The sequence below is a fragment of the Polypterus senegalus genome, chromosome 10 (assembly GCF_016835505.1).
Source record: "Polypterus senegalus isolate Bchr_013 chromosome 10, ASM1683550v1, whole genome shotgun sequence".
NCBI classification, from domain to species: domain Eukaryota; kingdom Metazoa; phylum Chordata; class Cladistia; order Polypteriformes; family Polypteridae; genus Polypterus; species Polypterus senegalus.
In genome coordinates this window covers 34,617,013-34,629,080 of record NC_053163.1, presented here as the reverse complement: position 1 = coordinate 34,629,080, position 12,068 = coordinate 34,617,013, and the positions used below count along the sequence as shown (strand labels likewise).

Here is a 12,068-nt window from a genome sequence, read left to right as displayed (position 1 = left end):
CCAAGCCGGGCTCGGCTAGGCGGAAGAGAACATCCGCATTGTTGTGTGCAGTCTCAGAGACAGTGGCAAACATCAAAAGCAAAAGCTTGCAAGCTAATAGACCACCGAGTGAGCTGGTCGTTCATATTCTTCTGTTTGTACAGCCATTGCAGCAGGTTGCAGTCAGTCACCAGGGTAAACCGTCGTCCCCAAAGGTAGTAACAGAGGGCCTCCACTGCCCACTTAAACACCAAAGCACTCTTTTTCCATAGTTGAATAATTACACTCCATGGGTAGCAGCTTTCTGCTGAGAAACGTGCTAAGGTACTCTTCACACTCAAAACACTGCAAGAGAACTGCTCATAAGTGGAAAGGGCAGAATAAATTCTTTTGAAAAGTCAGGATTACGCAGAACCAGTTATGATAAAGAGGCTTTTAGGTCACAGAAGCTCCGTCACAGGCATCGGTCCAGACAACACTACGATTCGTTCTGCCCTTTGTGAAGTTAGTATGTGGCCCAATCTGCAAAATTGGGAATGAACTGTCTGTAATACCCTGCAAGCCCAAGGAAGGCACAAACCTGCCTCTGTGTTTCAGGATGGGGATATGCAAGCACCTCCCCCACCTTGTCCATTGTGGCTTGAGCAAGCCCTTCCCCATGGAATATCCCAGATAATAGGATTACGACATACCCAGCCTGCACTTCTTAGGGTTAGACATCAACCCACCTAGTCGGAAACTGTCAAGCAACATCCAAATGTGGACGAGATGGGATTCACAGTCATTACGGAAAAGGACAACATCATCAAGCTAGGCACTCACGTACACAGAATGGGGATGCAGGATTTGGGCCATCATCCACTGAAAGGTCAACGGTGCACAACGAAGACCAAAATGGAGCGCCATAAATTTAAACAGCCCATCCAGAATGGCAAACAGTCTTCTCGCGATTGAACTCCTCCAACAGTACTTTGTAACATCCCTTTGTGAGGTTTAGGGTGGAAATATACAAGGTCTGCCCAAGCTTCTCCAACAACTTGTCCACATGCAACATCGGATATCCATCAAAATTGGGAATCTTATTCAAACACCTAAAATCAATACAGAACCAAAACGTCGGGCTTGAAGACAAGTACAATTGGGCTCTGCCACTCGCTTTTGCTCGGACAAATCACACCTAACTGGAGCATCTGCTGTACTTCACGTATCACCTTCCTTGTCGCCTCTGGCAGGTGATATGTGGGCACCTGCAAGGGCAGGAATACATTCTTGTGCTCTGCAATTGCTGTCCAGCCGGGCGCTGCCGAAAAGATGTTGGAGTTCCTCCTAATCTGGAGTTCCTCTCAATCACTGATAGCAATTCCGCTTTCCGAGTGTCAGTTAAATCCTTGCCTATAGCGACTTTCGTGCGAGGGACCACTACAGACGTGACCATGACCTTGCATGGTTCATGCCACACCTTCTGCTGGTTAATATGCAAAACATGTATGGGGCTTCCGCCACCCTACAATCCCAACTTTATAATTCACGGGGGATATACGCTCTTCTATGACTGCCGGACCTAATCCAACAGAATCAACGCCAGCACCCAATCCCCCTTTTTAAACTTGAAGTTTACTCGTTTTGTCATAATTACGTTTTTGTGCCTCCTGCCTCACGCTGCCGATGCTCCAACGCAATAGAGGACAGTTTGGCAATCTGTTCTTGCAGTGAAACGACTCTGTCAACAAATCACCCCCCACGTTGTGTATCGAGAATCCCTATTCATTCTTCCCAAAAAAATTCAAAATACCCCAATAGTTCAAAAAGGACTCAACTTTGTGAAAGCTTTGCTCTCAGACAGCAAACAGGAGGATAGGCACTACTGTATCCCAGGAGGTCAGGTTGTCATGGGACACCTGCCAAATCATCTGTTTTAGGGTTTTATTAAATACTTCAGTCAGGTCATTCGTTTGCAAATGATAAACCATGGAGTGTAACTGCTTAATTGCAAAACTTTCGCATAGTTGCCTAATTATGCAAGATAAAAAGGGTGTGCCTTAATCAGTCAAATTCTCACGAGGGATACCAATATGCGTGAACATCTGAGAGAGCTTCCGCCCGCAGCAGCACAGCTACTTCTGGGTATCTTGTGGCATAATTGACTAACAAGGATGCTCACTTCGTCTGTGGTCTCATAAGGGGTCTGCCGGAGCAACCCACGGCAGACTACACAGAGGTCGGTACCAGAGACTTCCTACCTAGCCAACATAATAGAACCCTTATAACTCTCGTCCTTTTAACATCTTGGGGGGAGCTTGCAAGCTGCATACCTGGGCCAGACCGATGGCCATTATTTGCATAGGTGGGAGGAGACACTGTTGAGCCAGATATCCTGGCTGATCATAGCAAAAGCATTTGTGTTCAGTTCGCACTATGGTGTTCCTATGATGGCATCTTCCACCTGTGGCATTGGCGACCCTTGAAGTCTGTGCCGGATGAATCAAAATCGGGGTTAAGCCCGGATAGCCCCATTGCTTCCATGTGGCTTGTGCGTGCTCCAGTCTGTGGGTCAGGTCTAGCAGCAAGTGGACATCATTCCATAGCAGTTCATCACAAAGGCTCTCGTCTATCACTGAAAATAATACATAAATAGAGAGGTTCTCCACAATGTGCTCGATATTGTCTCAGCAGACCAAGCTTTGAATCAGATCCACTAAGACCTGGATCTGTCCTTGTTAGGGCAGTTGGGATCAATATGCCACAGACGAAACTGGCACTCTTGGCCACCAAGTGCACAGCCGTGCAGAGGAGTGTGTGTTGCTTCAGGAAGCCATAACCATCGAGCCTTTCGGAAGACAGGTTTCGCACGACTTACAGGGGCTCCCCAGTTAAAAACGGGGCCACAATATCCGGCCAGGCTCCCCTGTCCCAGCGCATCAATGCTGCCATGTGCTCGAAGCAGAAAATGAAAAATTTCTGGTTCATCCGAGGAGCCATCTTCACCAGCACATCCATAGGGAGAGCCAAGACCAGAGCGCCCGCAGGAGCCTCATTTTGCTTCGCTGGTATTGGGGACATTATACGCCTCTTGGGGTTCCACTGGTGCAACATGACACTCCAGGAACCATGTGACGCGCGAGTTGTTGTCTTACACCCCAAAAGAGAGGTGGAGTTTCAGCACTTTCGCAAAACCAGCTTTACTCAACTTGAAACAGGAACCGCACGTTTATTGTAGTGGGATCTACAACTCTCCTATACACAGACACAGCAAATGGGCAGGGTCAAGGCAAGCTTAGTGGCCACGTTGTACTGTTTCCTGCATTTATAATTTTCCTTGCATCACCCATTGGAGATAGGTGCTTATAGCACAATATCGATCAGCTCATAGTTTCCACGGCGCTGTGAACCTGCGGTTTCCTCGGTGAAGGAAAAGCAGCCCTCCACAAAACAGCAATCATGCTTTGGCATGTTATCCCATTTGGGTTGTTCCCAAAAGAGTTCAGAAACCTCACAATAGAAATACAGGTATGAATACAGAATGAAAATGAGATGTTAGATGAAGATGAAGGCGCGATTCCGAATGCTTTTACACATCATTGTGGAATGAACTTTTTCCAGGATTGTTAATTTTTCTTTCAAAATAAAATAATGCAGCTTCTCATTTTTTGTTCATCTCAAAAGAAATCTTTGAAAAGCACTTTGTTAATCACTTGCAGGGTTAACTAAAGTTATATGGCACTTTAACGGGCATACTGCACCTCAGAATAACATTAAGAATAAAAAACTGATGTTTCCAACAAGAGAAATTAATTGGTGGAGCCTAATTATGACCAAAAACCAAAATTTAAGAATACAACAGTATTGAGTTAATTCATGATGCAATTTTTTGTACATTGGTAAAAGAACACACTAACATGACATAATCCTTTAAAAAACATCCATTTGCTAAAACATTCTCTTTCAAGATGCTAATTGTGCTTATATTGTAGTAGAAGAGGTCTATGCACTTGTGTACTGTAAAATTTTACAAATAAACATTAATGTACAAAGTTGCAGGTATCCCTCCACCCTCTGCATAAGCTGCTGGACTATCAGAACACATACTTGCATTACCAAGTTTGCAAAGCTGGTAAGCCCAGCAGACTACCATATGCATTTACAATTTGTCCACCCATGAAAACTGAAATGTCACACTTACACAAGTATTCAGACACTTTACACAGTACTTAGGTGAAGTCCCTTTTCTGGCATTCTTCTGTCAAGATCTTCTGAGGCTCAGTCAGGCTGGATTTAGACTGTTGGTGGACAACTATTTTCAGGTCTTTCCAGAGATATTCCATTGGGTTCAAGTATGGGCTTTGGCTGGAACACTCAAGCACATTCACCAAGTTGACCCGAAGTAGTTTTTCTTAAACTATGGGTTACATGATGTCTGGTCTTGGGTCACACCAAGACAAAAACTACAATAGTACTGAATGATAACAGATCGCCTAGTGATGAGTCACAGACTGCAAGGGGAAAATAATACATCTGCACAATGATCTCCAGCAACTCTCTAAGGGGGAAGCCAGATGACAATCGGCAGCGATTCTCCAAAGGGGAAAACACATCTGTCACATACCCATCCAGGGCAAGTGAGGCAATTCCACAAGTAGTACAGATCCCCTGAATGACGCTCCACAGAGACTGCGGGTCGCAAAGACATGCTAAAGGCTAAATTGGGTAACACAAAAAAAAGGTTTAAGAACCCCTGCCCTTGAGCACTCTGGAAGTGGTTTGCATTAAGGTACTTTATTTTGCTTCATTCAACTTTCCTTCCACTCTAACTAGTCTGTAGGTCTATGAAGAATAATCAATGTAATCAACTAACCAATTAAAAATATGAATCAAATTATTATTCTCTTCATCGACTAGTTGTCCCTGCCATTCCCCCACATCTCGCACTGGCATGTGGAGTCTCTATGTATGGTTTCTGAGTATGCTCAGAACTTGGAAAAGAATTTTGTGTGGTATCTGTACCCGAAAATCTGGGAAAATGATTGCTCATTGTGCAACAAAACAGATGGTGGTCCACAACAGCATCAAGTACATACACCTGAAGAGGCAGCACACTTGAAGTATAGGGCAGGACAAGCCAACACTGCCATAAGTAACCCTTTTGCACTTAACTTCTCTGTTCAACAATAGTTCTTTTAGTGTTATGAAGCTGGTTAACTTGAGAAATTCATGCTAGTGACTAGCACTGGGATGAAAAGTAGAGCCATGGTATTTCTTTGGTCAGACAAAAACTGCAAAAACTGTTAAATCAACTTGCCATTTATCGCCATTATTACTCACAAGTGCACTAAGACAATGTTTCATTATATATTCTAGTTAAAGATGATAGACTGGTTTGTGAAGTAGTTTCTTTGGCTGGCAACTTGTAACTCTTAAAGTGTCACATTGAGGATATGCAACTGGAAAACTATTGAAATAATCGAGCAGAAACAACATTCTAAATAAACATAAGTCATTTTTATAAAGAATTTTTGGGTATTCTCCAATAATTCAATTTTAAATAAATCACATTCATAAGAGATCAGTTAATCCAAATGAAGAGTTTGTGAAATAGCAACACGTAATTAGAGGTCTGCCCACAGTGTAACTGCTGCTAGGAAGTTGGATTTTTTAGGAAAGAAACCAACAATTTTCACTGCAACTTAAATTGCCAAATGTGCAGGCCGTGCATCTCACAAAGGCCTGGTTTTGATTTTAAAAGGGGTATACAAAAAATAGTTCTGGGCTCATCCCACACCCTCTCTTGAATTGGTGCACAGCCTGATGACCATCCACACTGCCCTCATCTCATCAGAAAGGAGTACCTTGAAAAGTTATACCGAATGTCACCTATGAAGTGCTCTTTGGTGTACAGGTTTTTTCTCCCTTTACTTTGCCTCCTATGTCTGCAGCAATTACAAAGAGTAATTGTCAACATTTTTTAAATAAATGTTTAAACGTAATGATGGCAAAAAAAGCAACATATAGCAATAAAAACAGACATTTCACTTTCAGACCAAAGTGTGAAGCTGTACCAAAAATCACAATGCAAAAACACCTTCTCAAGAGATCGGAATTGCCCGTTTCCAGCAACGGGATTTCAGTTTGTATGATTTATACTTTACAAAAATTAAGCTGCTTTAAGGCAAATATGCCTAGCAGCTATATTGATGAGGTCTATGGATAGCATCTCTCTCAATCTAAGGATTTTTTTTTTTTTTTTAAATACATGTGAAATAGTAGTATTAGACTGGACACATTGTGCCACTGAAGACTAAAACCACCCAAAAGCCTAATTATCAGGTCTTGTTTCAAGTTGTACTGCTGATATCTAGTTACACTATTAAATCCATTAATGATCAAAAATATAATTTTACTTTATTTGACTTAAATATTTTATGGTTAACAGAGCTGCCTTGTTCATCACCTTGTAGGAGTTAATTTAATATCCCAATGTTTTCAAATTCTATATAAATATTCAATACTTAAACACAACACGCATTCATATGTCCACTTGAATCATTTGGTCAAAATTAGCTGTTAGATTAAAATCGACAAAGTAGTTAATAGCTTATTTGTAATGGTTTGTGCTAGCCCTTCTATTCTTTCAGTCCCTGTCACTAAAGAACATCCTTACAGTAAGACACTGCCTCCACCATAGTGGAAAGAACTTGGCAAACCCACCAAGACAAAACTGCTGCTGGAATTCACACTGTCGGCATGAGATGCAAGATGGCCAATACATCGTGCGTTATTGTACTTCTTAAACATAATTAATAGATCAAAAAAGAATGACGACAAAACACAATAAATGTGTTTATTTCAACAAGCTTTGTATAGGCAAATCCTGGGCTGGGATTTCAACCAGGCAGTCTGGACCTGTGTGTGAGGCAGTAGCTATTCCAGCAGCCCTACATGACTGTCCTCTCCAACGCTTGCTTCCCTTTATAAGCGAGGAGAAAACAACAGCTGCGAAACGGGCACTCCTGGACCCATATGGGGATGATACAGTATGAACACACTGATAAATTGATTTTCTTTGTATCCATGAATGCGTCTTTTTTTACTTATATTCGAAAGGGCAGTTCATGGGTAAATTCCGAGGAGACCATGCTGTGGAAAATGCAGCCAAAGGGTGTACGTCATTTCCGTTTTCAAAATGCCATTTCCAATATAAAAAGTTTATTTCCATTTTGAGTTTTAGTTGATTTTACGCTCTCACTTTATAATGCTGATTTCACGCTCTCTCTGTAATATTGATTTCATGCTGTGACTTAGTTAATTTCAAGTTCTCACTTTTTATTGTTAATTTCAGACTCTCCATTTTTAATGTTTATTTTGCAATTTTTTTTTTGTTTGTGTTATGCCCTTCAGAGCGACCGTAGGTTACCACATAACTATGCATTTAATAAAAAATTGTGCAGAAGGTTGAATGCAACACACAAATGCACTTGGAACATCTTTTACTAAAAAATGTTCTGTTTAAGACATAGGAGGCGAACAGAACACACATAGGAGAAAACTTTTACACCAAGCAACACTTAATATTACACGATAACTAATGTCTATCTTTGTATATAAATAAGGAAGCCCTTTCTACAGAATTTTGCACAAATTGCATACAATTTGATAATCACAAAATAAACCAATAAAGTGTGCCACTAAAGTCCAACTAAACAGCTAGTGACTTTGACACAACAGACAGACAGACTACAAAACACACAAGACACTTGCCCTGTTCATGATTTAGCTGTTGCTCTAATGTTCATAAAGACATCTTTGAACATACTGTTGCATATCTAGATTACATAATACATTTTTAGACTAAAGTGGTCACATATTTGCTATTTATGTTTAAATGAGGATTTTAAACAATTAGCATAATAATAAAAGTCAGATTTAGGAGTTACAGTTGTGCTTTAAAGTTTGTGAACCCTTTAGAATTTTCTATATTTCTGCATAAATATGACCTAAAACATCATCAGATTTTCACTCAAGTCCTAAAAGTAGATAAAGACAAACCAGTTAAACAAAGGAGACAAAAATATTATACTTGGTCATTTATTTATTGAGGAAAATGATCGAATATTACATATATTTGTGAGTGGCAAAAGTATGTGAACCTTTAGGATTAGCAGTTAGTCTGAAGGTGAAATTAGAGTCAGGTGTTTTCAATCAATGGGATGACAATCAGATGTGAGTGGGCACCCTGTGTTATTTAAAGAACAGGGATCTATCAAAGTCTGCTCTTCACAACATGTTTGTGGAAGTGTATCATGGCACGAAGAAAGGAGATTTCTGAGGACCTCAGAAAAAGAGCTGTTGATGTTCATCAGGCTGGAAAAGGTTACAAAACCATCTCTAAAGAGTTTCACCAATCCACAGACAGACAGATTGTGTACAAATGGAGGAAATTCAAGACCACTGTTACTGTCCCCAGGAGCAGTCGACCAACAAAGATCACTCCAAGAGCAAGGCGTGTAATAGTCAGCGAGGTGAAAAAGGACCCCAGAGTAACTTCTAAGCAACTGAAGGCCTCTCTCACATTGGCTAATGTTCATGTTCATGAGTCCACCATCAGGAGAACACTGAACAACAATGGTGTGCATGGCAGGGTTGCAAGGAGAAAACCACTGCTCTCCAAAAAAAATTTGCTGCCCGTCTGCAGTTTGGTAAAGATCACGTGGACAAACCACGTGGAAGGCTATTGGAAGAATGTTTTGAGGATGGAGGAGACCAAAATAGAACTTTTTGGTTTAAATGAAAGTGTTATGTTTGGACAAAAGGAAAACACTGCATTCCAGCATAAGAAACCCTATCGCATTTGTGAAACATGGTGGTGGTAGTATCATGGTTTGGGCATGTTTTGCTGCATCTGGGCCAGGATGGCTTGCTTTCACTGATGGAACAATGAATGCTGAATTATATCAGAGAATTCTAACGAAAAATGTCAGGACATCTGTCCATGAACTCAATCTCAAGAGAAGGTGGGCCATGCAGCAAGACAACGACCCTAAGCACACAAGTCGTTCTACCAAAAAATGGTTAAAGAAGAATAAAGTTAATGTTTTGGAATGGCCAAGTCAAAGTCCTGACCTTAATCCAATTGAAATGTTGTGGAAGGACCTGAAGCGAGCAGTTAATGTGAGGAAACCTAGCAACATCCCAGAGTTGAAGCTGTCCTGTACGGAGGAATGGGCTAAAATTCCTCCAAGCCAGTGTACAGGAATGATCAAAAGTTACCAGAAACGCTTAGTTGCAGTTATTGCTGCAAAGGGGGGTCACGCCAGATACTGAAAGCAAAGGTTCACATACTTTTGCCACTCACAAATATGTAATATTCAATCATTTTCCTTAATAAATAAATGACCAAGTATAATATTTTTTCCTCATTTGTTTACCTGGTTTCTCTATCTACTTTTAGGACTCGAGTGAAAATCAGATGATGTTTTAGATCATACTTATGCAGAAATATAGAAAATTCTAAAGGGTTCACATACTTTCAAGCACAATTGTACTTTTCCATTGATGCTGTTGAGAAAGGAAATTAATGTTTAAAATGATTTAGCACGCAACAACAGTAACTCTGGCAATTTGTAACAGGTTTCATGCACTAATGTAAAAAGAACAAACTGACATTCACTACAAACACAAGCACTGCATTAAGCCTAAAAATAAAATGTGAATTTTATTTGTCAGAAAATTCAACCGTATAACATGGTGTCTAACAAGGGCTTGAACTTTTATAATGCTTGACTATTGAGGTAGAGAAAAAGATAAGAGTATTATACAAGGGCAGGGATTATATTGCTTGTGTGCCTTATTTAGGAAATTAATTGCTTGTACAGAAAGGTAATCTATGCCATCAGCCTCCATGATCATGTAGTTTCACAATAAATTATCCCATGGTCTACATCCTTGTTGGCTTTTGTGATGCTACACATACTGCCTAAAACAGAAAAATGAAGCTTAAAAACAATTAATCACATTAAGGCAGGAACTGGGGAAAAAGTTTTAATGACATTATTTTACTCACACATTTTGTTCCGCGATTATCTGCATCATTAAAGTTGCTGCAAACAATTTGTGCAGGAGCATAGATCTCTACTCCCATGATCAAACAATATGTTCCATAAATGAGATGTTAATGTAATGAAATGATGTTATAGTCATTGCCCTATGAATATGAAACATTTGAAAATACATGAACAAAGTCTCATAGCTATTTATAAACCCAGCTTAAGAAAAGCTAAAATTGCATAGAAATTTCACAAAACTACAAAATACATAGCTACTGTGCTGGCTTAGAAAGGTAGTAAAATCTGTCATCTATCCTCAGAAGGACATGTGTGTCATTGCTACACTATATGTAAAATAGACAGATGTTTTTCCAAAAACAAAATTAGATACTCCTATGAAAAGTCAGGTACTTCATGCTAAATACAGTATACTTGCATTATACAGTAGGTGCCATAAAAATTGTTATTAATAAATTGTAAAATAAAAGTTACAATTTGAGTGTGCTAAAACTGTAAAAATTGCATCTAGCGTTACCTACCTGGGTTAAACCGCACCACTGTGTATTTTCAATATAGGGTATTTTACACTATACAATCCAGACTTAAGTGTGGATTACAACTCATGTTGGTGTGCTAATATGAAAGACGATTTAAATCATTTACATCTCTTTTACTGTTTCTTCAAGTACTGCACAAACCTTAAAATCACATTTCCAGGTAGCCATTGAAGGCAGCCATCTTGAGGACTACACTTGTATATTAAAGATTTAAAACATACTTATAAACATGGCCCAGTATTCTCAATAATTAAATAATGAGCAGATTAGAAATAAAAATGTTTTAATGTGATCAACTCAAATACTGAACAATATAAATTTTTCATTGATGTAGTAACTTGAACTAGTTTTCATTTGGCTAATCACAACTAGTAACAACTGACCAATTTCTGCTTTTTGGCAACATGCAAACTGATAAATCATGATATACTCAAAAGGTAAGCACAACTACTACAAGACCTTAGAGTACTTACACTTGTATTCTTTTCTTTTACAATTCTGTAATATTATGCTGTCCCATATAAGGATTTAAAGAATCACAAAAAAAACTGCTTACCTTCCATGACCAAATAAATTCTATAAAAATTATAAAAAACTGAGGGGCCCCATAGCAATGAAGCGTTTTTTCCCCTCTTATTCATACCTCACACTCATTAATATGAGCATGCACCATAGCGCCACCTGGACAACTTGGATGAAGAGTCACTTGTACTATATTTTAACTTAAACAAACAAAAGCAAAAACACAAAATTAATCTTAAGACCTTGAAGATTAAAAAAAAATATACATGCTCATTAATCAGGATTTTGTCTAAAACCGATACAGTTTGAAGAGCAGGAAACTCAATATTTGATAATGCTCAAAAAATTTCTCTGTTATAAATACTGCACAGGAAGGCCCATTCATACTACCTTACCTTATACTCTGATAAGTGAGCAAAGGGTTAATGTTGCCTGTGGGAATTCAGGCAGCCATTTTGCACAGCCTGTCCACAAAATTCTTCAAAAGGAAGTAACACAGAGATAAACAGAATATGGCTGCTGCTGAATGAAATGAAGCAAGTAGGCTGTATCTCCAAAACTGAGCACTGTGATATTATGAGGGAGCATGTGAGTGTTGTTAGCACTGAAGCAAGCTCCTCCCATCCACTCACTTAACAGTGGAGCAATTCTGCTACACCAGACACATCACTAAGCTAGTACAGGCAATTATAGGTTGCCTGCCCTTAATACTCCCATCAAAATATATATTCAAGTAAAATAACATTAAATATCATTTTTCCCAGATAAATGATAAAGATCCCCGCTTTTCTTTTCCTCATCTAATACTTTTTTGCTTTTCCTCATCCAATACTTTTAAATAGAATTTAAACTTAAAATATACATTTCTAAAATAATTCAAATTTGCAAATTGATAGCATAATGTTTACTGCTAAATAAGTTACTGCTCCATCCTCTCCTTTTCTTGTTCTGGCCACTCCAGCAAACAGATCAG

At 39.3% G+C, this 12,068-nt stretch overlaps 1 protein-coding gene across 3 annotated transcripts in view; it reads right to left on the bottom strand.

Annotated features, from left to right (window-relative positions):
• The window catches only part of LOC120537069 (activating transcription factor 7 interacting protein), a 178,107-nt gene that overhangs the window by 148,721 nt on the left and 17,318 nt on the right, over positions 1-12,068 (bottom strand). The window contains exon 1 of one of the 3 annotated variants that reach the window (XM_039765698.1): positions 11,491-11,651. The exons of the other annotated variants lie outside the window; for them this stretch is intronic. The gene's annotated coding sequence lies outside the window, so the exon portion shown is untranslated. Of the gene's footprint in view, positions 1-11,490; positions 11,652-12,068 lie in introns of those variants that run through there. 3 annotated transcript variants of the gene reach the window in all.